The 27,516-nt window shown below is 40.7% G+C and overlaps 1 protein-coding gene across 1 annotated transcript in view; it reads left to right on the top strand.

Moving 5' to 3' along the window:
* Positions 1–18,645: 18,645 nt before the first annotated feature.
* Positions 18,646–27,516, top strand: part of CNTN6 (contactin 6) — a 218,940-nt gene continuing 210,069 nt past the window's right edge. The window contains exon 1 of the mRNA XM_090022247.1: positions 18,646–18,817. The gene's annotated coding sequence lies outside the window, so the exon portion shown is untranslated. The remainder of the gene's footprint in view (positions 18,818–27,516) is intronic.

The raw sequence follows: 27,516 nt of genomic DNA, 5'->3' as shown, positions 1-27,516 counted from the left end.
TTAAGATGTGCCAATTGTATTTAAAATATCCCTTAATGTTCCTGACACTTCAGTAAACTAAATATAAGCAAGAACTAAATCTCACATATAATCAGATAAGCAATAGTTTTTATTAATTAATATTTCTCCATAAGTTTTGCCCTCTTTAAAGACACATCATTGTTGATGGTCCTGATAGATATTGATTCAAAGTTACATTCAGCTTGATCAGCCTATCCAGTGGATTTGAGTCGCATAGTTTGGCATTTCTTCAATACTTTGACCTTGAAAATCTCTTAATTCAGCAAATATGTCAGTGACTTGAGTGTTGTGTAGCTGACAACTCTTTGACCAACTTCCTTCTTTGCTTCTCTCCTTTGGTTTTCTGTAATCAAAACTAATCATCATTGCTAAGCCAAGGTATGATCAAGGAATCACCTTAGCAACTATCAGTATAATTTGCGGTCAACTCTTTGGTAACTTAGCTGTCACAGGTGATACACATGCACACACAGTGTCTATGAATTAACTTTTGGATGCTAAATAATAAGTTAGCCAGATTCTTGGTTATGTGGTGACTGAAAGAGTTGGGAGTAGCCTATATTATTTTATGAGTATTTTATCTTGACTAAGTTATTGTGATTCTGAAGAATACCTCTGTGTCTCTATCTATGTCTATCTATATCTATATGCATCTATATCTCTATAGCTATATCTATAGAGAGAGAGAGATAAAAATATAGATATAGAGATATATTTATGATTGGCAGGAAACGCACCCTCTCTGAATTTTAGCTCCTCAGATGTATTTTCTAGGTATCTGTGAAGGGATCTGTGGAGCATGGAGAGTGTTTAAGATACAAATATATTCTCAAGGGGAGACAAAGGCTTTTAAAAGGTAAGAGGGAAGCAGAGACTTAGTGTCTAGTGGTGCAGACTGGAAGTCCTCATCTAGGTAAGATGCTAAGGAATCTTCTGGTTATGTGACCATGTTAGCAGTTCCTCCGCCAGGTGCCCTTCCTGGTTTCATAGTGTATATGATCAAAGGAAAATGGACATTATCATGTTGCTGATACATTTGGCTGAGTCTCACAGCCAGGAAGTCCCTTGGGGCCTATAGACAGACGGTTATAGAACAGAACACCCCAGAGCTCCTCTATTCTCTCGTAAAAACTTGGCTAGCTTTTGACAGCCTGAGAGCAGCTACCCATAAAGGGCTAGAAGCCTTCCTTGTCAGGTCCTGTGACAAGTGCATCTCAGCTGGTCCTGAGAATCTAGCCAAGTACATTTTATTTCAGGCAGCGTATTTTTTTCAAGCCAGCAACAATAGGCACATTTTTGGCTTTTTTTCATGCGAGTAAGAGTGATAAAACTTATTCACAAAGAACGCTTCACGAACAATGTGATTCCATATGTAAACTTTCTCTTTGTCTAGGTTGCAGCTGCAGATCAGTCATACACTGTATTCACAAAAGACTATATTATGCATCCTTAATGGAATGCTATACAATTTCCCAGTGTCTCATGATACTAATCACTGACCTGGATACAGGTTTCATATTTAAAGGACTTGTTTCTCAATAGTTGGTGAAGGTTAATGAATCTATTTCCATGAACACAGCAATAACACCAACACATTTCTGCCCCCCTTCTAATTGTTTAGATCCTTATTTTCTGAATACCCTAACAACTTCCAAGCCAATTTTACCAGTTCTCCTACACAGAATTAATTGTCTTCTCTCTTGCCATTGCTGTCAATCAAGCTGAGTTTTTAACTTCGAGTGTTTTTGCAACAGTCCACAATGGCAATCTAATTTCTGTCTTTAATAATGTTCAAACAATATTTTCAGTTCTCTTCTTGTCTTTATGGATCTAATTTCTATTCAAGAGTGCTGGGCCTGAGTCTCTGAGAAGAGCGATGTCCTCAGTAAGCTAAGGTCTGCTCTGCACCAGCATAAATTTGTAGTAATACCATTGAAGTAATTAACGTAACAATGGGAATACTTGCATGATATTATTAATCTTGACCAATGACAAGATCTCCTGCCTGGATCCAGAAAGTATTTGAATGACAGATCCAAAGAAGAGACCTATATCACTGGAGGTAAAGGAGCAATTTTTTAGCCGGTATCTGAAAAATTATCTGTCTTTGTGTACCACCTCTAGAAAGGATAATGTCACACAAACTTTGTCAGTGAAGCTGTGAAACACACAAGTCAAGGTGAATGAGCAGCTCTGGGTGGAAAGCATGATCTAGTGTTTAAAGCAATTTAACAAGCAACTGACACTTAAGGACCAGGTACAGACATTATACTTTTACTGGTATAAATGACAGGAAACTGGCCTATAACCATAACAGAAAAGAAGTACGGTGCACACTGACTGGGGAAAGTATAAATTCCCAACAGAGAGAATTGGAAAAATTGAGAGGGGAAATGTATTCTCCTCAGAATATGCATGTTTTCTTTTCTCTTATTGAATGTGAACACTACATTCCTGTGGAAGTTTCTAGGTGATTTTATTGTCAGTTCAAAGGGAGTTTAATAATTTCAAAACCACAAAGTGAGAAAGACTTTGACTATTCTATTCAATTTTTGTTTTCATGGGGTAGATTAACACTAGAAACAAAGCATTTTATTAAGTGAGCAGAAAACTGTCTCTTAGATTTATGCATTATATCAACTTGGTACATCGTTTCACCACTTTCCAGGCCATAGTTGAAGCCATGACACCGATCCACCATTTTTTCCCATAAAACTTTGTTTGTCAGGATCTACTGTTTAGATTTTATCTATACGCTCTTCTGTACTGTACAGTTCTCTTCTAAAGATGCCATCATTTGAGCAAGTCACATTTCTTAATTATGTTATTCACAGAACCTTAAAAGTGAAAATGAAAACCAAGGATTTAAGTTAAAAGTTTCCACAATGATAACTTGAATGACCGTTTTCCCCCGAGTTCAATTATAAGAGTTTGATGTGGTTTTAATGAAGGATCTTGATACATGGAATGCGTAACACCCACTCTAGTTTTACCTCTTCTTGGCACCTTTAGACATCTATAGCTGTTCCAACAGGGATGGTTTTAATAAATTAATTATTAGAAGAATACACATAGCCTCAGGGATTATGTACAAGCTATTAGCAGCAATATGTACTCGGTAATATATGCTGTTTACTAGTTGAAATAGCAATCAAGTTGATTTAGGTTATCAGGACTCAGACAGCACAAGGCAAAATTTAATTGAGATACTAGGAAGTTAATTTGAGACACTCGTTTTTTCAGTAGAGCTCAGGCACCAAAAGAGGGGGAAAACAGTGTAAGGATTGCCTTGAGCAAGCTTGAATGAATGATATCAAGGAGATGGGAGAAACAAAATTTATTTTATGTCTCTGGTTATAAACTGCCCCTGATAAATCACTCATGTTTTCCTGCATTGGTGGACTGAGGTGCTGCTTAAATTTTGATCTGGATTAGTGCCTACCAACACTGTGGCGTGAGGGTGGGGTTTGAGGATGAAAGTGTCAGAAATTTCTCATTTCTCATCAAGTGATTTTTTTTTTTTTAATAATTGACCATATGAAATACCCACTCTTGACTGATGGACATTTCAGTCATAAGTGGAAACTAGGGCTGTGTGAAGCTTTGGGTGCTGATTGGATTTGGTTGAGATTCAGCCTGATTCGGTGGCTGAATTGCCGAATCTGAATCAGGAGATCAGTAAAAAGGTCTGAATTGATTTGAAGCTGTCCAAATCATTTCAGAAAAGATTCAGAGTGCTTCAGAGATTCGGACAGCCCCTGCTCACTGCCACAGGGAGCAGGACTCAGACTCCATGCCAGTAAGTAGAGGATGGGGGAGGGACCCCCACCAGGCCCCATCTCCTATCTACTCCCCCAGCCCCCCCGAGCACCCGTAGCCCCCACCCACTCTCCCAGGCCTGTCAATGGCTGTCCTGCCCAGCCCCAGCTTACAAAAATAAATTAAAAAAAGGCCTGCACTCACTGGCTCTTGCCAGGTGGCAGCACAGAGGCAATCCCCGCTACCCTGCACTCTGTGCATGTGTGTGTGTGGGGGGCTCTGCCATGACCCCCACCCCCCACCTGCTCTCCCAGTCCCCCCCCATGACTGCCCCAACTGACCACAACTCCTGGCTCTTGCAGTGTGAGGCAGTGGGGATCACCCCCCTCCCTGCCTGACAGGAGCCAATGAGTGCGGGCCTTTTTTTTTTATTTTAATTTTTAAAGAGTCAGGATGCTGGAGCTGGTAGAGCGGGCAGGGGATGGGGGCTCATGGCAGAGCCCCTCATACAGTGTGGGGCAGTGGGGAGCAGCAAGGATCGCCCTCCCACCTGGCAGGAGTAGGTCAGTGGGGGGCTATTTTTCTTTTTTCCTTTTTTTTAAAGATCCAGGACAATGGGGCCAGGTGGGGGATAGGGCCTGTTTGATTCAGAGGTTCGGCCTATTTGGTGGTGGATGAATCAATTCGGGACAGCAATTCAAATCACCGAATTGAATCAGTGTGCCCTGAATCAGCCACATCTGAATCCTAAGAGAATACTAGCTGATTTGCACAGGCCTGGTGGAAACCTCTGCTCTTCTATGGGTTAGGTTGCAGGTGAATGGGAAGCAGAGAATCTGAAACTAAAAGTGGGAGGGTTATCTTTAGGGATCTGAATTTAATTCTGCCCCCAGACTGATCAAACGTTGGTGTACATGTGCCTTCTAACAGCAGTGCATGCTGTTTTACTGCAGCAGAAACAGAAGCTATATATGAATTATTTTTCCCCAAAATATTTTTGCACCAGCTATAAGTCCAAACAATTGCCCATGAGACAAGCTTTTGTTTCACTTAGGGAACATGGTTAGGATATCAACTTTCTGGCACATGTGGTATTTGAGCATTGATAATAAAAGTTTAACAAGCTGGATTTGTGTGTGTGTGTGTGATTGTGTGGCACAAAGCCTGCATAGTTTGTTTTTAATAGTCTGGTAAAATCTGTTGCACAGTAGAAATGTATAAGGAGTTGGACAGTGGAGAGGAGAATATTTAGACAAAGATTTATAAGGAAGGCTGTGTTACCATGAAAGTGTCTATTTTTACAAGAGGATAACAACTTAGATATATTAAGCTATTAGGAATTATTTGAATAATAGTCCATTTGGAGAATAGGTTAAATACCTTGGATTTAAGTACCGTTATGTAAGAAAATTCATATGGCCATGTCTCCACTCTTTCTAACAACAGAAATATGACTGGATGCAATAGTATAATAGATTTGTACTGCTTAATTGTCTAGTCCTCTGTTCAGTGATGAGTTCCTATGTGAAACGGCACTGGATGGCATTAAAAATCTTGTGCTAAAGAGATAACAATCTGTCCCTTTTGGTGATGGTGAGGGGGAGATAGCAAATGTACATTTTATTTTCTAGAGATATGTTCTTAATCTGTGAGTGAGCAGGTTTTCAGATAATGCAATGATGATGGGAACACCAGATTTTCACATAGACAGCTCTTGAAGACTACATTGGACTAAAATAGAATTTCCAATTTCCCAAATTCATTAAAAGGATATCATAAGAATTAGCCATACTGTCCATGTTACTAGTTTTCTATTTCGAAAAGCAATTTTTTAAAGTGGACAGACCATGTAAAAAATAGAACCAGCTCCACCTCGCAAAAAAAAAAAAAATTAAAAAAAATGAAGGATTATTTTTGAAAGAGGAGAGATTAAAAATATGACAGCAAGAAGATGGGTTATGTTCGTCTTTGGAATGACCCCATTCAGGTCAATGACTATTACACTATGGATGAATTTGATGAGTTTAAACAAGCTTTTTTTTTTTTTTTTTTAAGAAACATATATATCTTTTTCATGCTGAGAAATTTAATTCAGTGAATACACTAAAACTGGGAGATTAAACATAGGTCATATTAAATCCAGCGCAAAGCTCCCAACAACTTCATTGCAATCAGGATTTCATCCCAAAGTCTACTGATTTTGGGACGTGAGAGAGAGCAACAGCTCTAAGTTATTGACAAATAAAACCCCGCCTGAGTCGAGATTTGTTTTGTATCATGCTGTGGCCTTTATAGGATTTATTTTCATAGATTTATAACCCACTGAAAATAAAATGGGAGTTTTAAATGCAAAGTCAGAACGATCCTTAATTACAATATTCCTACCTCCTGTTACAGTTCTGCAGGCAAACCCCAACCAGAAAAAAACTGCTGTATAATATAAAAACTAACCTGCACTGCTTCATTATAGCTCATAAGCAATGGCCTGTTTTAGGATACATTCATTTTAATTAAGCCTATCTTTGAGGAACTTGTTGATGGGATTATATAAAGAGATCTTTTTCATAATGCAAGTTGATATAAAACTTTACAAAATTCAATTATTTCTGTCTAATGCTTCATAAGAAATATTTGGGAACTGATTAAAACAATTCTTTAAGCAAATTATACCACTGTCAGAAAACAAGAAATCAGGGTGTCAAAACACAAAGATTTGCAAAGCACCTAGCAAGTGAATTTCCGCAGATGATTCCTGCCTGCGAATTATATTAGTTACATTAATTTCAGCTACCTCCAGAAAAAAGAATGTTTTTGCATGTTTGCCATTTGAAATAATAAAAAACCCGAAATGAAAAATGCCCCTTAAAATAATCCCAAGCAGCATGCAGAGAAATTTTATGTTTTAATTTATCCAAGCTTACTCAGCACTGTAAAAACTTGTGTACAGGTTTACAGCTCTCAAGATCCCAGAATAACTACATTTTCTGCAGTAAAACTAGATATCTAAAATTCCGTCCACTGCTATCATGTGTGTGTTATTAATAAGTGCATTTCATATACTGCTTTCCTAAAGGAAGACCAAAAATAACAATAAGCAGTATAGAATGGACTCTTCATTGTTTTTTTTATTTTGAATTGGCTCCAGTGGAGGTGAAATCAGTGGTGCTCAGATACCCACTTTTGGACAGAAGAGAGAGAAAAGGAGGCTGATTTTCCACTGAGTTTCTCCAATTTTATCTGGTATAGTGGTGTCGAATTCTACACCAAATCCAAACTGAGAGAATTTCCAGATTAAGGAGGTGGTGATACTCTGATAATGATAATGAGTTAGACATTGAGTTATACCATATTTATTGTGGAGCACCAGGCTAAATGGTAGCTGACCTAGTTGTGGTCTCCATGGGCAACCACCAGCAGCAGCTTATAATACATTATAATACCATAGCCACTGGTTGTGAAGGGCAGGCTAGTGAGGAAACTCGGATCCACCAGTTCTCCAAAGGCAAAGTTACTTAGCTTCCATTCATTCCTGTCTTGCATTTGCGTGTGTGTGCATGTGTCACATTATTCGTTAATTAACTCAGCACTCGGGAGAAATTCTAGACTAACACCCTTGGAAAAAGAAGTCTCCTCCATGTTCACAATTAAGAAGAATGCAAATTTAGGTTCCTGCTTCACCACTCTGCAATGTCTCAGCTATCTTTTGGGGAAGAGAGAGCCATCATCCACTTGTCTCTGCTGAGGCACAAAAAGGATACTGGTAGGGTGCATCCAGACAACCGTGGATGTCCATGCAGGCTTATCCCATGCTGCTACTTTGTAGTATGGGTGGGGGGGAGCAGTCAGGCGGTTTGACCCCAAGATATCCCAGGGTAAAAAAAAAATGCCCCAAAAAAGGTGGGGAGGTGCACACGGTGGCAGCATGCGCTGCCCAAAACCAGAGCCTGGCTGGCCAGAACCACACTCCAGCTACCAGCCAGGCTTCCTGCTATGGCTTCAGCCCAAGGAGGCCCCCAGGACCCCAGGTAAGTCTGCTGAGGCCAGCACAGCTGCTGGCCCCGACCTCCCCTACCCCACCCAGGGTAACCTCCCGCATGCCAGAGCACTGATGGCATGAGTTTTCCCTGGGGACAAGTAGCAGGAGCACAAGATGTGCCACTGCAACCTGGCCCTGGGGAAACGCACATTCCTGCTCATCTGGACATGCACAGAGGTTATCATGGAGAACATTTGCCTCATCAGACCTGGGCTGGTTCAACTGATTTCATTTAAACCTTCAGTGATTCAGTTGTAAGACACTTTGGTAACTGAAAATTGGGAGTACAACTTAGCTGGCAACCAAGAAAAGAAACTGTCTCCATAACTTTGTTGCCAATTTACAATTCTTTTACAAGGAAATAGAAAATACTTAGAATTTGTGGTGCTTGTCCTTCTTTTTGGGTTGGTGGGGGGAGGCTAAATTTCACATACTTCCTTGCAACATAATGGAGTTATTCAAATGAGGATGGCATTATAAAATATATTATCTATTTGACATGGATATGTGTAATGCTGAAATATTTTTCCTCCCTTAGGGTAAATTTAATTTCCCCAACCACTTCAGAAAACACCAGCTACTATACACAGCTCCACTGCCTACTGCTACCAGAGGAAATTTTAATTTGCCTGTTTAAGTGAATCCACTTGATTGTCCATGCTGCCTATTTGTTTCATTTTTTTAATTCTCCAACCTGTGTCTCCCTAATCAACAATTATCTGCTTCCTTGCACTTGTGCTCCAGATGGGAAAGAAAGCAAGCAGCTGCCTGGGTGCATATCTTACTGGTGATGGATCCATCCTCACTGCAATTCGTGCATATCATTACAGGCAATTTTTACTTCTTCAGCAAACTTGAACCTCTAAATCATGAAAATCAACCCCTCATTTTCTTTCCTCTGTATTTCTAGTACACCAATTTCTGCATTTATGTTAAGGTACTATGGAGCAAATGAGCAATTATATAAGAAGCTGCACACTGGGTTTTTATGGCCATGTGAGCTGAGTTTGTTATCGTCTAAACATTTCTTAGTTGGATTTAAGGATGGTATAATGGATTTCCACGCCACCTGCTTTTCTAACACAAGGAAAAGTGGATTGCCAGTGTTTGTGAGGGGCAGACTGAGTGGGGTACTAGGATCCACTGATTCTCCAAAGGCAGACAAACTCCTGAAGACCACAGAAATGGGTGAGAGACTCCTTGAGAAATTCTGGACTGTATGTGGACAATAAAGCTATGACTAGGACAAGAAACAAATGGACTTGGAATTATTTCTACTTACCTCTTGCTTGAGTTTAGGACTGCATGACAAGAAAATGAAACATGAAGAAAACAGAAAGTTTGTAGAGTGAATGATCTTGTAGGCCAAGTACAGACAGTCAAAAAACCTGGACTATGATTTAGTCTTCCCAGGTTAGTCTAAGATGAGTAGATTGAACCAATTAACATGTGAGCAGACATTCACTTTTGATTCCACAAATGCAGCCACATGCCTGCCATGGCCCAGGCCAGAAGCTGGATGGTGCTTCAAATTAAATCAACTTTAGTTCAAAATGCCCCCCCCCCCCCCATTTTTAAGTGTGGGATACTGATACATGAGACATGGCAGTGCTTTGATTAGAGTGGCTCTCAGACCCACTCTAATTAAAGCCTCAACCTCTCCATCCCCTCTGCCCAGAGCATGTGTAAAAGTACCTGGAGATATAAGATTTAATGTGCATTAACTAAAGCACATTAATGTAAGTGTAGATGCATCCATTGCTCTCTGCTACTCTAAGTCCATGTGCATTTAGGGCATATAGAAAAGTCATCAAGTGCCACCCGCTGCAGCAGATATCGGAGTACATCTCTTTCCTTTCTGAATGTTTCTTTGCACTAAATGGGCCAATCAGACTCCCATGGCTTGAGAAAGTGAGATTGAATGGGCCTGAGACTGATATTGAGATTTTTGTCTTAGAAGCAAAGAGAATAAGAGACCAAACTTTTCCAACAGAGCTGCAGGTGGTTCAGCACAACTGATAATTGAGTCATTTTTATTTAAATAATTAAATCTAAATGTGGGCACCTACTTTTAAACCTCTAAGTTTGCATATTAGTGCTTAATTTCCCATGAACTCTAACCACCACCTGTTTCAACATGGATCCAGAGATGTGCAAACACCCACTCTGAATTAAAGTACAAAATACAAAGATGGATTTTACTATAGGATCTGAAGTGAAGACATTCAGTGCTGGCTGCTATCATAACCCTATGTGCTCTGTTAACGCACAAAGTGAATGGAGAGAAAAGCCCCAAAATCTTTATGTTTTGCCTTTGCACAACAAGCTAACAAAACATAGTCTCTTCAGGCAAATCCTAAGATGAAAGACATCACGGTGCAGAAGGAATGGGAAGAGGAGAAGGGAGAGTTGGTCCCAGATATTGTCCAGTTTGCACATACAGGCTACAACATCACTAGCCTGATGCAAGTAATTAAGCATCACTTGGACAGCTTATTCCTACGCTTAATTACCAGTTTAACACTAGGTTCATGCTTCCTAAGGTTTTTACCGAAAAATGTGTTTAAACATGTACATGAAGGGCTAAGAAAAAAATAAAAATGTTTTATAATCATTATAATGAATAATCACACTTCAGAAATTAAGCCTTCTTGCACTGCCTCAGCTAAAGCCAAAGACTAAGAGCCCAGGTTACTGATACAGAAAAAAACTTGCCCCTTAGAACAAAGTAGACAGAGGTTTACTGTGTGTTGGGTGTAAAAAATACATTATTTATAGACTATTATTCCCACCTCCTTAAGATAATCTTACTAAAAATACAACAACAAATACAATAGGATTACTACATACAGGATTATGTATATCAAATCTACTTTTACTGACGATTGTATATTATTAAAAAAAACTTGAAACTGAGGCACACTTTCATGGGCATGAGCTTATGCAGAGGTGTGTAATTAGTATGGGTTAAATATGTTATTTCCAGTCTTCATTTTACCTAATCCACTGAGTTGGTGCATAACGGTTTCACCACAACAAAACCACCTACAAAAGAGGTGGAAGAGTCAGACTCCGATCTGTATTTATCAACTGTGGCAAAATGGTTACGCTTATAGACCCCAAGGCATGAGCTCAAGACTCACCCTTGCCTTGCGCCCTACTCAATAAGTCTTGAGCTGGAGAGCTCCCGATGTTCTGGTGGCAACAGAAACTGGCCCTTCCTAACTACAGTAGCCTGATGAACTTGTGGGCTCAGGCTGAACCTTTGACTTTCATCAGCAAATCATGCACTGTCACCTGCTGACAGTTTGTTCAACAGAAAACTGAAAACAAGAACTCCAGCACTGCTAGAAATGTATGTCAGAGTCACTGGGGACTTGTAGAAGTACAGAAAGACAGATGAGGCAAAGCCAGACAAACAGAAATCAATGCACTTTGGGGCCCTGGGAGCTCTCATCACTCCATCAAAATGATGCCGTGCATCTCTACAACAGGAAACAATGACCACCAACAGCAGTGGAGCCTTGAGAAGCTGCCTTGTGGTCATGTGTGCCTTCCTCTGTAGGAAGTAGCTGTCTGGACTGACAGAGAAGACATCTGCATGGAATAATCAGCATGGAGAGAGACAAGGTGCACCAAGTCAGGTATTTTGTCCGAGAGATTTGCCGACAGGCAGCGGTTACGGTTACAGCAGGGTGAAACAACAGAGCTCCAGGACATGGCGTAAGCAGGGCAAGTGGACGTAAGCAGGGCAAGCAGTAATGCTGATGGTTCTGCAGGTCTATGTGATAGCATGGACCACTAGGAAGATGGGATGTTGTTAGTAAGCTCAGATATTCGTTTCATAGATTTCATAGACATCAGGGCTGGAAGGGACTTCGGGAGATCATCAAGTCCAGCCCCCTGCCCAAAGGGCAGGAAGTCAGCTGGGGTCATAGGATCCCAGCAAGATAAGCATCCAATTTACTCAGGAGTAATTATTTGTAACGGTCTGTTACAGGCACATTAGTGTTCTCAGTGTTAATATTATCACATTTTGGCTTGGAAGGGAAATACGGTATTGGGAGCAGTGTTTTTAAGGGCTGAGCTTTGCTGCCATACAGTGTGGGAAGGGTTTCATAGTGCTTAGGGTCTGAAGGGACTTAAACATCATCAGGTCTGACCCATGCCCCAGGCAGGAACAGGTGCCAGGGTCATATCACCCCAGCCAAATATCTGTCTAGCCTCCTCTTGAAGACCCCCAAGGTAGGAGGGAGCACCACCTCACTTGGGAGCCCATTCCAGAGCCTGGCAGCCCTAACTGTGAAGTAATGCCTCCTGATGTCCAGCCTGAATCTGCTCTCTAACAATTTGTGGCCATTATTCCTAGTAACCCCAGGTGGTGCCCAGGGGAACAGAGTCTCCCCCAATTCTCACTGCCCCCCCACCACGTGAGTTTGTAAATGGCCACCAGATCCCCTCTCAGCCTTCTCCTGTGGAGGCTGAATAGATTCAGGCCCTTTAGCCTCTCTTTGTAGGGCCTGCCCTACTGCCCCTTGACCATGCGAGTGGCCCTCTTCTGGACCCTCTCAACACTAGCCGCTTCCCTCTTGAAGTGTGGCGCCCAGAACTGGACGCAGTACTCCAACTGCGGCCTGACCAGTGTTGCATAGAGGGGGAGCATCACCTCCTTGGACCTGCTTGTGATGCATCTGTAGATGCACAACAAGGTGTGGTTAGCCTTACTGACCGCTTCCTCGCATTGGTGACCCAATGACTCCAAGATCCCTTTCTGCCACTGTGTCGAGAAGAAGGGGGTTTCCCAGCCTATAGGTGTCATAATGCTCCTGTAATGCATGCCCACCTGGAAATGGATAGTGGATAAAGCAGAACTCTGGAAAAAGCACCATGCACAATGAGTGATCAAAGAATACCAGACAGTTAATTAGATAGGAGAAAACTTCAGTGATCACAGTCCATTGCTAAGGCAAATAAATGTAAGTTCATGTCAGCCTAGTTTTCCAAGTTTCTCCCTCAAAGCTGACTGGCTACTTTCAGCTGACACCTATTCTTATATGCGTAGCCAGTGATGTCTTTGTAGGCTTCTCCTCAATGCAGCACACATGGTGGACATTGATTCAGTGGCCATTTAGCAAGCCCAAGAAGTGCTGCATGGAAAGTTCGTTGTAATTTCCATCTCCTATTCTTCTAGTTTTCTCTCCCTTAAGGAAAATCAATTTGAGAAGTGACCCACTTATCTGATACTTCACATCCAGGAAGATGCAGCCACAAACAAAAACCTAACAATCTCGAAACACAACTGGTGCTTTGTCAGACTCTTGATTGCTAATAAAACAACACACATTGTTAACGTGCCTGCTATGAATAAAAAATAAAGTTAGCAATAGCCACAAAGCCACCTTAAGGGTATTAAAAAGTATTGCTAAGCATGGTATAATTGTCTTGATGTCTAAAGCCGTTCAATAATGAATTGTGCTTGCTTACATTTTTTGAAACAGAAACCATATTCAATAAAACACCAGCAGCTATTCAAAAATAACTTTAATAAAAAAGCTTTTGTATTTATTTTTACTTATACTTTTAAAACTTCCTCGTCCAATTATCTCCAATCAGGCCTGACAGTTCAGTTCTAGGGTTAAAGAGCTTCCAGTTCCATTATAGATAAGCTCACAGGTATTGATTTGAGCTTTTTTTTTTCCTCCCAGTCACAACTAGATATCTGTGGAGGACAGAAAGTTTTTAAATCCTTTGCTAAGTGGCAGGAGTGAAACGGCAAAAGGGAGCAATGCAGATCAAATGAAATTATAGGAACCAGTTTATTAGAAACTTTGCTTCTGCACCGGGTGTTATACATAGAGTTTCAAAGGTCACCTTTTCTGAAATTATCATTGCTAGTTTAGGTATTCTATATGGATTAGCACTAAGTAAACCTCTACATTTATCCTGAGAATTGAGCTCAAGCATTATATCTTAAAACCAGGACTAACCGATTTAATGGGAGCTTTTTCTTTCTTCTTTATAGTGTTAGAGTCTCTTGGGTTCAAAGGTCTTGTTGTTCTAATTTATTTAGGCATGTGTTCGGCTGGAGGCTAATTACTCTCCCTGTGCAATTAAAGCATTACTAATTGTTGCATCTCCGTTTTAGCGATTAGAACTTGTCCCATTCCTATGTCCGGTCATTACCTCATAACTTGGAAAATTAGGATCATGGGCACACTGTAAGAGCGCATAGATTGCAGATGAGGTTGAGAAAAGAGCCATGTTGAATGTATCGCTAAACTAGTCATGTTGATTGTTTGATGGGCTTGGTGTGAAAAAGACCAATCAACTCAACGTTTTTAATTGTGTCTTTTTCACACTCATTAAAAAAGAAAGCTAAACACATGCCTTGCTGTTAAACTGTCTCTGTTAACCCATGATATCCTGCTTCATATTTGTTTTCTATTTTTCTAGAATATAAAAATCCATGTCAGCAGCGGAAGACGAAGGTATTTTGTGCACACACACACCTTTCAGGCTGCAGCATATTTGGCCAAGCTAGCAGTCCTCTCAGTACCAATATGTTGGAGCATAAAGAGAAAAGCAATTTTAAGCAGATGAGGCTCTACATGTTCTTCAGTTGAATATTAACAAGGAGAGTAAGAAAAGATATTAAATAGCACAATGACATTTGAGAAAAGAGTGATTATCAGTTCCATAGCAGATTTCTTTTCTTTTCCCGAGTAATTGTGGAGGTCAGTCAGTAAGTATCTATGGCTTTGTGATAATGGGTCACACTGGTACAAATGTGGTAAAGACAGGCCTTTTCTCTACAGAATTAGCATAGTCTCACAATGATTTCTGCTTCCACGCACAAGAATCCTCAAGTTGGGACTGTGGGTTTCACCGGCAACAGGTCTTCTATTCTGCCATAAAACAGGATGGGTTAATTTAGGAGTGTGCAGCTGACACACAAATGACCCCACCTTCTAAAAATGCCGTCAGCCCATGAAATCTCACTGCAGATGGGGAGGGCCAAGTCAACTGTGGGGCTGTTCTACCTACCTCCTCAACACAGCAGTATGAAGGTGAAAGTGTGCATGTTCTTAAGTCAGATTGGGTTTAAACTAGTTAGCAACCCTCAGTGATCAGTTCTGCAGTGACAATTTTGCAATTTTGGTTATAACATGGGTTAACAGCTCAAGTTAAAGTGCTGGATTCCATAGAGGCTTCAACCAGAACGCCTATGCTAGCTTAAAACCCAGGTTACTTCTCTTCACTTTCTTTTCAACCTGAGTGTATTAACATACACAACTTGCTTGGCAGTGTAGACAGAACAGGGTTGTAATAAACTATGGGAATCAGTATTGTCCAAATTGTCTGGCACTTAGAATTTGCCCTATACGACATAATATGGCCACGCTTAGGTGTCAAAATAGTACTACTGCTTGTGAGAAATAGCGTGACATGGACATTATGGGTCAGCCTGTGCTGCTCTTAGTCCCACTGATTCCAGGGGTGTAACTCATAAATATTATTCAGATGATTAACTCAAAGGCAATATATCATTTGAGAAGGATACAAAGAATCCAGCATTCAAAATTTCAGTACTGCTGTGCAGTTGGAAACACAGTTGTAAGCTTGACCGAAAGAAGAGGTAAGAAAAAATGGTTCCTTCTCTTCCAGGTGTATTATACATCAATTAGGGGGAGTTCTTATATTCACAACAAAAAGGGTGAGAGACTATCCTCCACAGATTCAGAAGCTCCTAACAAACACCTTGGACTGACACTTCTAATTCAGACCGATCTTCCAGCTTATTCACTAGACTCTATCCATCTTCCAGTTCATACACAAGATTTTATCAGTGAATTATTTTTAGTCTTATCAGCAATGGCCTGCTAAGATATACAGGGACTTTGCACATTTTTTTCTGGCTATTGGAACTCTAGTCTGTATATATGTACCAGTGATTTGCCATCCCAGGGGAAAAGTTCTTTCCTTGATTTCACCATGCACTATATTCTTGATTCTTCTAATGCATTGAAGAATATATATATCCATTTATACACAGATATATATATATATATATATATAGATATATAGACACACACACAAACACACATGTATTATTCTAGTGCATTGACTGTTGGTCTGATAAAAGATATTGGATTTACCCAAAGAACCTTGTTTGTCTATATCCTTAGACCAAGACAGCTACAACCTACACCCTTGACTGTTATATATAACACCTCCATAAGAGAGAAACTTTGTTTATAGATATTAAAACATATATTTACTTTAAGTTTTCTTTGTTAGGAGAAAATTCTTTAAAGGGTTTTCAGTTCCTGAAAGTGAAAAAAAATATAAACTCATTTGATGGACTCTTAAGGGGTTTTTTTAATCTACATTTTGATAGATAACTAGAGCTACTTGGAACATTTTTTTTATCTGAAAATGTCAGTTCAATCAAAATGAAACATTTAATAGAGAAGTTTCAATTTCAACAAACTTCTGTTTGGAAAGAAAAATACAAAACATATTATACTTCTTATATCAGAATGAAATATCTCTCTTAACTTTTTTTGGAACACAATGCCATTTCTGTGTTTACCCATTTCTCTTGATGTAACCTAGAAAAGATACTCACATTCTTTAGATATTTGATATTTCCCACCTTATTAGATACACTGCTATTTATAAACACCTACCTACTTCATAGGATGCTGCAAGGCTTAATTAATCATCTGAAAAGTATTTTCAGATCCTCAGACAAAAGATACAATAGAAGTGCAAAATATTTATTACAGAAAACAGGAATATGGCTAAAAGTCAGTCAATGGCAGAGATGGCATGCTATCCATGGCATTTATATAGCACCCTTCATTAGCATAAGGGCTTTGTAAACTTTAATGATTTTACTCTTACAATTGTTCTTTAAGTCCATGTAGTACTGTTACATGTATTGTATAGGGCCACAGAGAAACTAAAGGGTTTTTTTCAAGGTCATACAGGGAGTCCGTGGCAGAGGCAATAACCAAGATTTCCACGTTAAGAAACCATTGTGATGCACTGGCCTTCCCCTTGGGAGATGCAGCAAACTGTTTCCTCAAATCCATAAAAGAAAGCCATGTTTTCTTTTGCCTTCAAAAAACTGGAGGTGCTTCTGCCCCCTCTGTTTGTGCTCCCCTTCACTTAACAGCTGCAAAGAAGGTTTTCCAAACCAGGTGTAATGGTCTCTGGAACTAAAAGAAAAGCTGAAGTTTACTGTAAAACGGATATATCAAGCTGCAGTTTGTCTATGGGACACCTACTACATGTTGACAGAGCACTTGAGCAGGTTTGGCATTTCTTCTTAGAGAGGCCAGCAGTCCTCAGAACCACACGCTATGACATATATCAGCAAGCATCAGATGCGCTAGGGACACACTTTAATTTATCCGAAAATGTGTATTTAGGGTCACTCTTATACAGTGCCTCTAATGTTCTAGATCAGAGGTTCCCAAACTTGCCTTACTGCACACCTTCTTGATTCACCAGCTGCCTGCATACTCCTACCAGTATACATTTTATATTTTAACTCATTAAATGCAAATTATTATTATAATGAAAATTAATTCTGCCGTTACCCAATTTCTCCCACGTAGCCCCCAGAGATGTCTTGTGTATCCCCAGGGGTACACATCCCACAGTTTGGGAACCCCTGTTCTGGATAATATTATGCAGCTAAAATGTTGATGACTGCCTGGCCCATTTTGACATTTTTTACTTGCAGAGCTTTTTTTTGTATCTGTGCCTTATAAGTAGTCAAATATTTGTCCCCCCTTCTTTACTGTCCCACTTGTGCACCATGTTTATTGCATAAAATTATATATTGGGACATGATGATTCTTGGCATACAGTCATGCACATCATGCCAGAGATTCATTTTGTCCATTACTCGTACCTTGTACTAATGGAGGAGCTTCCAATTAATTGCACCAAATGAAAATCCCCCTGTATTTTATTTACTAGCATTTCATTTGAGTCTGTTTGGCACAGGCATGTCCAACGTCCCGTTCCTCTTTGCATCTTATTATTGGGGGCAGGCATGCAATTAATCCCATTACACGCTAATGGATTTACATTGGGATTACTTTAAATGGTTTTGGTGAAGCAATGGCTGTGAAACAATGTACTTCTTTTGGCAGAAATGTTGTGTAAACTACCATTTCCATTTTCCTCCCTGGTGAATACAAATAACTTACTTAGCCAAGTAAAGGGACCCTCTTCCATTGGCCTTGCCTCTAATGTGCTGGAGTTACTCCAGGAAGGGGGTTGGTGTACAAAGAAGTTTATTCACAATTAAAATTTGGCTCTGGGTTTGTGCTACTTCAGACAAGGACAAAGAGGAGGTCACTTAAATGTTTTATGAGGACAGTTTTTGAGTATAATCTGAGACTAGATTGCTCAAACTTATTCTTATGTCATGCGAAGAACAGTTATGGGAACAAGGGAGCAAACAACATCATTTTCATTCCTGTTCTTAGTGACCCAGTTTTGAAGAAAAGAGGGGGTTTTTTTTGATTACCTGACAGGAGCTCATATCTGTATGAAAAGCATGGTAAGAGCACATTTAATCTTTCATGCTACTGGTGTGACAGCTGCGCTTTTGCTCTCTCAGCTTGCATGACGGTTGATTAGTAGAGAGCTAATTTTTACATGTGCAAGATTTCCATGATAAGGATATGCATAAACCCTAGTAGCTGTGTGCATGTGATTCAAGCACTAATTGTGCGGGTCCTGTCATGAATTCAGCAGGAAAGCAGTGTATTTCATGGTTAATACCAGTGAAGAGACACGCAATGCTCAGTGGATAAAAGGCTTGTAGTCCCAGCTGGGAAAATAGTTCCATTATCTCCCAGCTGCATAGACATTCCATACGGCTTGGTTCTGCCTGGATGAACAGTGTGGCTTGCTGAGAGCTTGAAACACTTCTGCAGAAAATTGTAAAGATCCTGAGACATTTCACTGTAAAGAACTGTAAGTACAGAATTGTGCTGTCTGCTGCAATGTGCATGGTGCTGGGGGAGCTGCATTTTCTGCCTCTTCATTTGCTCGCTCTCCTGCTAATGAGAATTACGGAAAGAAAACAACAATTTTACTGCTTTACTAATGCTAGGTTTCTATTAATTGCTGCTGCTCCCCATGCATTCATCCCAGGCAAAGGGAGGGGAAAAAAAAAAAAAAAAAGATAATCTATGGCTAGCTAGAAAGATGTTGAATTTGTATTCATGTGAGGAGGAGGTAAAACGTAACGAGAGGCTATGCTGCTAAACAGACACTACAGGTATATGTTTTTGAGTCTTTCACCAGCTCTGTGCTGCAGTAAAACGAGCGGGCAACAGAGAGGATGACAGTGCTAATTTTGGCACTTTCCTGTGACTTTATACTGCATTTGAAAAGGTGGGATATGTCATTTGAGAGTCCTCTTGTTTTCTAAAAGCTAAAGGTTTAAAATCAGTAAATATTTCCTCAGCTGAGTCTTCAGAAGATTGCTTCCCTGGTTGGTTATTTTTAATAAGGAAGCAAGATAGACTATAAGACACACACACATATATATAGTATTGTATTTAATGATCTTTATATGCTTATCCAGAGGTTTATGACTAGGCTGCAGTTTGGATTGTATCATTTATTTCTATGGGGTATTAAAGCTTAAAAGAAACTGTAATACTTTATTCAAAGTTTGGGAAGTTTGTGATTCCAGAAACAAGCTATAGGAACTGTATGGTCAGCCAAGTGGGGCTTTATGTTCAAGTGTACACTCTTTTAGTGCTTTTTGCTGGGTTTCAGACATTTGTTGCATCTCTAAAAGGACGCTCCTGACATTATTTGAATAATCAGTCTCCATGCTAGGAATTTCTTGCAGCATTCAAAGACTAGCTACGTGTAAGTTAAAAAAAGAGAGAGACAAAGAAGGCGCTATGCAGTTTGTTTAGTCAATAAGCTTCTTATTCCCTTGTCCTTTGAGGCAGTGACTTATAGTTGTGTATTATTGAATAAATGCAGAGTCTTTACTTTTGTTTGTTTGCTTTTGGGGCTTTTTTTTGGAAGGCAGGGCTTCCTTGATAGCTTGATTATTCCCCCTCGAAGATTTCAAAACTTCTACAAATGTTATGTAGAGAGAGAAATAAACATTATGATGCCTGTAGTTCTGTGCCCCACAGCAATACAAATAGCAGATCTTCATCAGCGAGCCTTGGCTTTGGTGCTTCTGTACTACAGTGTCAGTGTTTTGTGTTTCATGAGGCTCTGCTTCAGAGATTTTATGACACAAGAAGTCCCAAATCAGTATATATATGCAGTTAACAACTACTACATATCGGATTTTAATGTGAAAAGGAATAATAAAAGGTAGTAGCACACCCAACTATCTTTTTAAAATGCTAGTGAGCTGCTGCCATTTGTGGGTGATATTTTGAACAACTAGCCGTCTTGACAATAGTGAGTTTGAGAATAAAATACATACCAACTTTGGCACTAAAAATGAAACTGGAGATGTACCTTTTTTCCTTCTTCCCATTCCTCCCCCGCAAGCCCGCTCTTCACCCTCAGTGTCTACAATTACGTCTAAAGCAACCAGTGTCATAGCAAGCGGGGGGCGGGGAGAAGGGGTGACCACCCTGGGTGCTGAAGTGAAGGGGTGACAATAGATGCTGCCTAGCTGGGATTTAATTCGCGGCAGACCTGCAAGTGGCTCTTTTTGGGGGGTGCGGAGCTGGGGAAGGGTGGCTCCTGCCATGGCATGCACTCCTGGGCAAGCATGGGGGAGGGGGCATGTGCCCCTCGGATCTGAGTGCAGGGTGAGGGTGGGCTGCCACTGCGGGCTTTGCCCTGGGCACCAAACTTCATTCCTAAGGCACTGAAAGCAGCTAATGGTAAATAATAAGTTAACTTAAAATTAGTGACTTCCAATTGAAGCAAAGATTGATGTTTTCCATTCCTGAAAGAAGAAAAAAAAAAAAACCCAAATGGGCAGAGTTAAGGTGTGCTTGGGCTGTGTGGATATGAACATGCAGCACGGTTTTTAACAAAAACTATTCAGTGGGAGAATACTCATCCCTACACCATGTATAGATAGACGTACACCAATGCAGAAAAATTGTACGCTGAGATCATCCAGTAAGTCAGTATTTGCCAAATGTTACTATAACACAAGCACCATGGTTTTTACTCATTTTGTTCAAAATATTGATTGAGTTTGCAGCCGTCGCAGATGCCCTCCCAATAACCTTTACACTGGTGTCAGTTAAATACTGCTCACCTTCCTGAGGCAATGATAACTCAAGGGAATTGGACAAAAGCGTAGAATTAAGACAGTTCCTGTTTCCAAGTATGTGCTCGAAACATTATGTCCCAACCCACAGGTTGCTTAAGGCAAAGTCTCCTAAAGAAGCAGCATTCAAGGTAGATTGGCTCAAAAATTCCTTGTTTTCCTAACAAAGGCTGAAGCCAAAGAGGTCTGTATATAGACATATGACCAAGTGGAACCCTGGTCTTCAAAGGCTTCCCATTAAAAGTTCAAGGCAGAAATAATTTCAGGTCTGATCTTGCATCCATTATTATCTGTGCCTGCCCTTTGGACCCCAAAGTACCTAAATTGGTAGATACAGGGTACCATCAAATATTTCGATGCCCAGGGAGATTAGTTGTACATATAACAAGGCAGGGTAACATTTGATGGCCTTTATAAGTTATTTTAACTCTTAATATAAATGTGGGTTATATGAACAATGCATTATTCCAGAAAAATGTAGTATCTTTGAATTGTTTAATTGCTTTGCTCAACAGCTTTCTCCCCACACCCACTGCCAAACAGAAAAAAAAAATCCTACCAAAACAAATAAGACAGCAATCATCATCCTCTACCTGAGGAAATTATGAGAGGCAGAGATGTGACAGACAACAGTCATAAATGAAAAGGTCTTGAATATTATCATGATGAAGGTGATATCAGCAACTGAATACAGCAGAATATTGGACAGGCATTTTTGTAATGAAGAATAATCATGGAATTTGAAAGCATCTGTTTCAGGTGATTCATGATCTCCATGTATAGATGGGGGAGAATATGTTGCCCTTTCATTTATCACATACCCTTACAGCACCAGCTCCAGCTCCTTTTCCCTGGAAGGCCCCAGCCAGGATGGCTGACACACAGGACCTATGGAAATCAAGGCAGCAGGCAGCCAATTTCACAGGCCAATCATAGGGCCAGCTGCCATTTTCACAGTGCCTGCCCCCCCCCATACCACTGATTGGCTAAGGAGCCCTGGTGGCCCCATTTTTTGTAATTAATTGGCCAAGAGGGATGTACATTTTGCAGCACTCCTTAGCACTGATTGGTGAAGAGGAATGGGGCTACACAATAGGCAGCCCTCTCAACCAATGGGCAGCAAAGCATGGTGGGTGGCTACCATCTTGGCTACTCCCCTTCACACGGGCAGTTCTCCCCAGTGGTCTGTGAGACGAGGCCCTAATAGCCATGAGGAATGCTGACTCCCACTGGGGAGCCAGTATTTTATTTTAAGTTCAGAGATTTTGGACAATTTTGTGGTTTCCGCTAAATCATCAAAATCACAGATTGAGTTATCCCCGTTGTTTCAGCTCTGTGCACCTCTCATCTCAACCAGAGTATTAGAGCACAGTTGGCTCCTGCCCTTTGGATTACCTACAGATGATTAGAAGCATTTTTTTTAAATTTGCTCTCGAGGACAAAAGGTGTTTTTCCCCATTTGTTCAGGGACTGTAAAATTAATTGCCCCTCAATAGACATTGAGATAATTAAAGATGCTTAATACCTCAATTCATTTCCAGTAATTTGACTTATAAAACTGCTTTTTTGAAGTTAAGGCATCAGATAATGATGCATCAAGATCCCTTTCTCTCCTGGGTCTTCACTGGGTAGTTAACCCAAGTAATCGACATCTGCATTAGCTTATCTAAGATGTTGCTATGAATATCACCAATGCCAAGACCAGCCTGTGCTAGGGTGGTATCAGACATTCAATTTAACTGAAGAAGTGCATTTAAAACGCAAACAGAAACAAGTTCAAATAACTGGGGACGTGTTAAAAACCCTTATGCTCTGCAAAGTTGTTCCCTTTCAGGCATGGGTTATCTCCTAACACATGCTAACTTTAATAGATCACTGCATTTTAATGATTTGTAAGTATTCATAGTTGTTAAAAGCTGGAAGGGACCTTACAGATCATTGGGACTAGCCCCCTGCACATGTGCAGGAAAGACTATTGCAGGTGTACATCCAACAAGGCCCTTACAGTGGGCTTGTGTCCATGTTCATTAATGCACCATAATGACGACGCATTAAGTTAAGTACCTGTAATGACAGGTACTAATTTAATGCACTGTAATGGGCGCTACTCCACATTAGCACAAATGAATAGCCTTTTTGTGACATTAATGCACACTAGACAAAAATCTACTGCACATTAGCATGGGTTTTGTCCACTGCGATAATGTGCCATGGATTTAGTCTACTGCACTCAAAGCGTCTCATGTAGACGCATCCACTGTGTCCTCAGGTCTACCACCATCCTTGAGGGCCTATATCCCATGATTCTCTGTGCTGTGACACTAGGATTCTTTCCCAGGGCATTGTAGGAAGGGGACTACTTTTCCATGTAAAGGAAGTATGTTAAAGCATCTCTGGAAGAACGATAGAGGGGGTGGAACCAAAAGCAAGGTGAGACTCTAAGACAAATCTGAGATGAGGACGCAGCCCCTCTCTCAAGCGTACCTCTTTCCCCAAATAAAATAGATACAGAAAAAATGATGGATCCCTAGCAATGAAGAAACACACATTTCTACTGTCTTTTCTGCTAACACACATGATCGGGATTCTCGTGAACGTTGTAACTTCCATGCAGAGTTTAAGGATGGAAGACAGATGATCCTTTTTCTTTACTGCTAGCAGCAGCTGTGCACCATTTAATCAGGTTATTTCTCATTGGCACAATCCCTGGCTTGCTACTTTTTTTTCCCTCTGGTTTGCTACTTTTTTTTTTCTCTTTGTCCCAGTGAATGGGTATTGCAAATCTCTTGCTTTATTGTTTACTTGGGTTCATGCCATGAACTGGTTGTCCTATTTTCAGGACAAACTTACAACATTGCTCTGCCACAGTAAGGACTTTACATTAATATTTCCCATTGTTTCTAACACCAACAGCTCCACTGCTGGGAGTTTTGCTGTAGATGCTTGCCACTAGCATTCCTAATACTGTATCATTAGAGCTGCTATGAGCTGGTCATTAAAAATGCTGGTGGTGCTTTGACATTAGGGCCTACAAAGTTGCTAGCACCAGTGAAGCAACAATGAGAGAAAAGATCCTTTTAACCAGATTTTCAATTATCTGCAAGGGGAAGGGTTATGAAATCATCCCATATTCATTCTGTTTTGGCTATAGCTGTAATATGGGACTTCAAATGTGGCTGGGGACAGACGGTTCCACATCAGCATGTGAAACTTCACTAATACACATGCATTTCAGTCATGGCACAGAAGCAGGCTGTAGTATAACAGCATACAAAATGTGCAAGGCGCTGTGCATGTAGGAAGAGTAGGCCAGAAGAACTTATAGGTCTTTGTCTTTTTGAGCTGATAAGAGAAGGGAATAAGATTAAAGCTAAAGAGGTGAGAAAGGGATCAAGCCACATATCTCAGCACACATTACACACTACCCCACCACAGATTTCAGCAATGATGAAGGATACTTCAGCTGGAGTCAGATGGGCTATACCTTCACCTCAGTCTCATACTGCTTCAAGGTTGATCTAGCCGGCAGGCAGAAAGCTACTGCAAATTCACTGGGGCGGTGCTCTAATGGGACCTGTTATATGAATGGATAGTAAGGCTGTCAAAAATGTGTGCTTTGGCCCCTGTGGAGCGTTGGAAGGTTTTTCAGCTATTTTTTGTTGCTGGTTTTTTATTTAAACGGGGGAAGAATGCATAATCCTCATTGCTCAGGAGAGAGGAGAAAGAGAGAGTGTAATTCCCCCCCTCACTTAAACCTGGCACTATCCTTCCAGCCTATAAAGATGAGAACAAATGAAGATGGTCAGAAGCACAGGGTCTGTTGGGTTTTTATTAAAATTCCAGACAGCATCTGCAGTAATGTTCTTGTTAAGGAGAGATGGAAAACAGGAAAAAAAGATGAGAGAAACAGTGTTATGTCTTTGCTCTCACTACATTAATAATACGTGGAATGAACAGACACAGCTGGATTCTAGATAACCACATTTATTAGCGACATAACAATATTCAACGCCTAGCTACCTATATACACGGCCGTTCTGGCAGCGTTCTGCTGGCTAGAGCACGCGAAGGCAGAGAGGCTGCCAAAGGAGCACCTGCATTAGTTACAGGGCTATGACCCAATTCCTGCGTGTTAGCTCCTCCTCTCTCCTTAGTGTAAAATATATGATCAACGTTATCAATATAGGCGATATGCTCCCAGTTCGGTGTAAAAGGTGGTTTCCGACTTTTCTTTGGATAACCTCACACGAGCAGATCAGTCGATGAAGCGAGCTCAGGTTCACAAAGGGTGTGCTCTATGTCAGGGCTTGGCAACGTTTTTGGGCAGAGTGCCAAAAACGCAGGCCGCCGCAATGTTGGCATGCCAGGGGCAGACGGAGGCGCTGCCGCTAGGGGCCCGATCCTTGTTGTGGTAGCACAACCTCGGCTCCTTCCCTGCCATGTGCTCCAAGGGGCGCGTGCCAAGCAAAATGCCTTCGTGTGCCACACACTAGCACCCGTCCCAGGGGTTGCCTACCCCTGCTCTATATCTTATTTAGTTAGTCTATAAGGTGCATAACTACCCTGCCTTCTGCCTAACATCGCAATGATATAAGGAACAGCATCTGCACTTTCTGGTGTAGCTGTTACCTACAAGATCTTCCTATTCTGTACTGGTAAGATCACTTGTAGTTCAGGTAATGAGACTTCCTGGTACTCTCAAGTCATTGCCTGTGGCTGTATTACCGGCTCGCTGTTTCAGTGGGAATTACTTACACAAGGCCTCTTGCCAGATTTTACCTCAAAAATGGCAAGCTTTAAAAAAAAAACCAAAAAACAATTTATGGGGATTTTTTTTTCTCATATTGAGGCAGATCATCCACCCCAAATTCTCAATATTTGAGAGTTGGCACTTTCTTGGGATGTGGATAAGCAAGGTTCATGTCCTTCCTTTGCATCGCTAAAAGAAACTGTCTTGAAGACTTTATCTGCAAGGTTTTTTAGGTGCAGAACAGAGGTGCTGATGAAACCCAAGACACTTCCTTCTCCCTCAGAATAGCCAATAGTACTAGAGTTATGGTACTCATCAAGGATATAAAAGACCCTGGTCCCATCCAGGTAGAACAAGGACTTTAACCGGGAGCTACAAGAACTCAGGCCAGTTCCTGATTCACAAATTTTTTGGTTATTGTAGCTGCATGCGCACGCTTTCTTCCTCCCTCTCCAGAAACTCTTTCCCGAAACCAAATCATTTTCCCAATGAAAGCTTTGAGAAAGCAGACATTTCTGTGAAAAGTCTATGCTGTGAGGAATTATCATTTTCTGATAAAAAAATCTCTTTAACACGATAACAAGCGAATCTGTTATTTAGCAATACTGAACTATATATAAGTACACTTATGTAAGTGTAATACTGAAGTAAGCTTTTTGCGTGTGTTAAAAAGGCGTTTCGGGTGATTCTCGTGAAGTCTCCGTTTTTGATAGGCTTGGACTAGGTCGACGTTGGAGAAATATTTATTATTACCTAATCACTTCTCTATTCTGCACAATAAATACTTCTAAATCACCACAGATATGGATAGATTTTGCTTTCTTTTTCAAAGCACAGTAGATGTGCATCAGACATTCAAACTCCCCTTGGGTAGCAGTCCTCCGAGTGCTGCAGTCTTGCCTCTACCTGTGCCCAGTAGGGAAAATTCCTCAATTTTGCATGCAGAAACATAACCTTTCAACATCTGCTTTCATGTGCTTTAGAGCCTGGTATCATCCTCAAAGACATGAGTTGCCTTGTCCAAAAATTCAGTTCTTTCTTTTAGGCCGAAATTTATTTTATTTTTTTGCTTCCACTTGAAAATATTTTATGCTTTGTCCTCCCAGCAAAATTCCTCTTAGCTATTTTCTAACAACCAATGTGTATCCCAACTGCCTTCACTTTACAACACAGAGGTCTAGCGCATGATGTTCGCAGGTATATGGTACCATGACAGTAATAATACCTAGGGGAGAAAACAAATCCTCTGTGTACTTCTTTCCCCCTCAAGCGTTGAGGTTTACTGAAACTTCATCCTTTTAAGTAGTTTCTGATGATCCTACTGTGAAAATTACTGAAAGAGAAGTCCCTAGACCAGGGACTGTTTTAAGCATTTTACGGTGTTCTCATAAAAGACCCCAGCTAGTACTTTGCTTCCTAAAGTCTAAACTAAATCCTGTAAGGGGCACTTCTTCTCTGTGCTCCCCAATTTCTGCTTGTTTCTGCAACCGTATCACACAGTTGCTATCAAGTGTTTGATGTTTGAACTTTGTTTCATATGTAATGTTGGCTTCATGCTGTGCTTGCAGCTTTCTGGTATACAAAGCAGCAGTCACTGCCGAACCAGTGATTTCCAGTGCATGCTTGAAAGCCAAATCAGCCTTAGACAACAAA

Source organism: Crocodylus siamensis, chromosome 11 (genome assembly GCF_052110815.1).
Source record: "Crocodylus siamensis isolate JL-2025a chromosome 11, ASM5211081v1, whole genome shotgun sequence".
In the NCBI taxonomy this organism is placed as follows: Eukaryota; Metazoa; Chordata; order Crocodylia; family Crocodylidae; genus Crocodylus; species Crocodylus siamensis.
The sequence above is the reverse complement of the archived record's forward strand: the minus strand, read 5'-3'. Positions and strand labels throughout refer to the sequence as shown.